Below are 3045 nucleotides of genomic sequence, written 5' to 3' on the forward strand. Positions count from 1 at the left end.
GGAGAAGCTGAAAATGAAATCCAGGCAGACAGTCCAACTGAAGTGCCAATCCTAATGGGCACATCAAAGGGACAGAATCTGGGCTCTGCCAAGCTAGTAAGAAAACCAGGCACAGCAGGCCAGAGTAAGAGAAATCAGAACAGTGAGTCAAAGGCATAGCCGATGGAGATTCCCTGAACTCTTGGGACAGAGTTTCAGAAACTTTTTATTGGATGGCTTGGTGTTGGCCTTGAGTATGGATGACCCGCTCCCCCTTACCACCACCAAAGGGAGGCAGTATAGTGAAGCGGTTAGGAGCATAGACTCTAACAGCAGACTGGCAGAATTTAAATCCCACCTGCTGTCCTGGGCCACCAATGAGTCCTGCTTATTAGCTATGTGACCTGTGGCTAGTCACTTAACTTACTTAAGCCTCAGTTTCCATATCTGTAAAAGAGAGATAATAATAGTGTAGTACTTACCCTATTGGGTTGACAAAATAAGTAAGATAACATGGTAAATGCTTAGCATACATAAGCAATAAATATTGTCTAATATTATTTTTAAAAGAGCATCAAATTGGCTCAAAGGATAAGCATAAGCCACTTCCAGGCAAAACCTACATGTTGCCTACACCCTGACTGAAATCCACAAGCAGCAGACTTTTGTAAGATCAGAATCAAACAAACTGTTCTGTAAACTATTGTGAACCCCTGACCTCCTTCCACAGAATGGAGAAAGGCCAGTGGTTTCCTATGCTTCTAATTTAGTGTAAATTCTGGGAAAAACAAAACCTTTGGGTCTCTGTACAGCTTTAAAAAACAAAAATGGAACACTTCATGAATTTGCGTGTCATCCTTGTACAGGGGCCATGCTAATCTTCTCTGTATTGTTCCAATTTTAGTATATGTGCTGCACTTTGTATGGCTTTCTTAATGGGCTTGTTGCAGAAGGGCAGGTGTAGCTAGTGAGTTGTTACTGAAGACCGACTCGTAAGGAAGATGACTTGGGGTTGATAAGTCTCAGTGGAGGCCTAGTTCTTATGCTGGAGATCCATTTCATGATGTAGAGAAAGCCTTCTGGAGCAAACCATGGTCTTCTAGAAGGATAAGTGATGTCTTAAAGTCCCCCATCCCAGAATCTTTTCCCTACAGCTCCATGAGATGCTTGCTGTCTCTGTCATGTTTTAATCATCATAGAGATAAGGTAGAATGGCATTGAAGCAACCCTCATCGATCTCAAAGCTTTACAGAATTTTTTTATAGCAACTTCAACCTTGTTCTCACTATCTTAGCCAAATAAAGGGGACGTTTTTTGTTTTGTTTTGTTTTGTTAACTTGGATAATCGTTTTGTGGGGTCTTATGCAAACAGGCAGAGTGGTTTGTTGTCCTTAATTCGGATCTCAGCTTTAAAAGAGTAAATATCCTAGTTGAAGAGCTCTGGACAGGTAGGCATCAAGGGAACCTGGGATTTGAACTATGTAGGGGCCGTTTGCGCCAGCCAGAGGAAATAGGCTCTTTATCCCATTATCAGCCACTCTACAGTTCTAATTTTGATGAGAACAAGACAATCGTTAAGTGGAATGTTCCTCACTTAAAAGCTTAATCAACCATAGTTATAACAGCCTCCTCTTCATCTGGTCAGCAATCACTTATGTCTTCTGAGAGAGGCGATGGAGAGATATCCTTCAGAAAGTAGTAGGTAAAAGCAGCTGAAGAAAATCAAATGGTAAGGTTTTTTTCTTTAACTATGGAATATATACAGTTGTCCCTTAGCATCCGTGGGGGATTGTTTCCAGGACACCCTGTGGCTACCAAAATCCACGGTTGCTCAAGTCCCTGATATGGCATAGTGTTTGCATATAACCTATGCATATCCTCCCCTATACTTTATATCATCTCTAGATTACTTATAATAACTAAAACAATGTAAATGCTATGTAAATAGTTGTTATACTTCATTGTTGAGGGAATAATGACAAAAAGTCTGTACATGTTCAGTACAGTTGCAATTTTTTTAGAATATTTTCGATCTGTGGTTGGTTGAATCCTTGGATGCAGAACCCATGGATACAGAGAGCCAACTGTATAGTGAACAGAACCAAAAGAGTCCACAGCTGGGGGCCCTTCACTCCTCCCCTTCCCCATTTCCAAGCAAGAGGATTAACTAGGATTTTGTAAGTCTTACAGTGTTTGCACCAAAACTGCTGGATTTTTGAAATTATCTAACAACCTTACCCCAGATCTTATACTTGTACATACATTCCAGGATCCTAGGTTACTCTTTCTCAAAGTATAGTCCTTGGGATGCACCTATCAGAATCACCCAGAAAGCTCGTTTAAAACTGCTTCATCTTAGACTACTGAATCAGAATCTCTGGCAGTGGGACCCAGGCATCTGCATTTTCCTCAAGTTTACTGGGTAACTCTGTTATAGCCTAAAAGAAGAACTGCTGCTCTTACTATGAGGAGCCTTTGTTTGGTGGTTCCTGCTCCTTCTGCTCAAAAAGTTTCCAGTGTTGAAGACACACCATGATAACGGCAGAGCATATTCATTAAGCACTTACTATATGTCAGGTACTGTGCTAAGTGCTTTGGACATTTCTCTTGCATATTTAATCCTTGCAATTACCAAGTGATAGAGGGGATATTAATTGTATCTCACTGACAAGGAAATCAACACTTGGAGAAAAGGAAAAACAGCCAGTAAGTGGCAGAGCTGGGATTCAAACTGAGGTCTATCAATCTCCAAAGGCTATGATCTGAACCATTACTATACCCTTTAACAATCTTTGTAAAGCTGGTTGTAATAGGACTTAGTAGTCCGTAAGAGACGCCACACAAAATGGTAAGATGAGGAGCTGTCAGTAGTATGACATTTGGTGACATTTTGTAACCAGATCTTTTTTTCCTTTATCTGTCCTCATATACTATCTTTGGTGCTCACCTCTGCTTGATGAAGGTAATCGGACTCCTCTGCTTACCTGAGCTTTCAGCATTTTACACATTACTTGTTTTGGTTGATGCTCTTTGATAAAAATGAGTTAATTCAAAGCATGCTTTCCA

The sequence above is a fragment of the Galeopterus variegatus genome, unplaced genomic scaffold (assembly GCF_000696425.1).
Source record: "Galeopterus variegatus unplaced genomic scaffold, G_variegatus-3.0.2 Scaffold260, whole genome shotgun sequence".
In the NCBI taxonomy this organism is placed as follows: domain Eukaryota; kingdom Metazoa; phylum Chordata; class Mammalia; order Dermoptera; family Cynocephalidae; genus Galeopterus; species Galeopterus variegatus.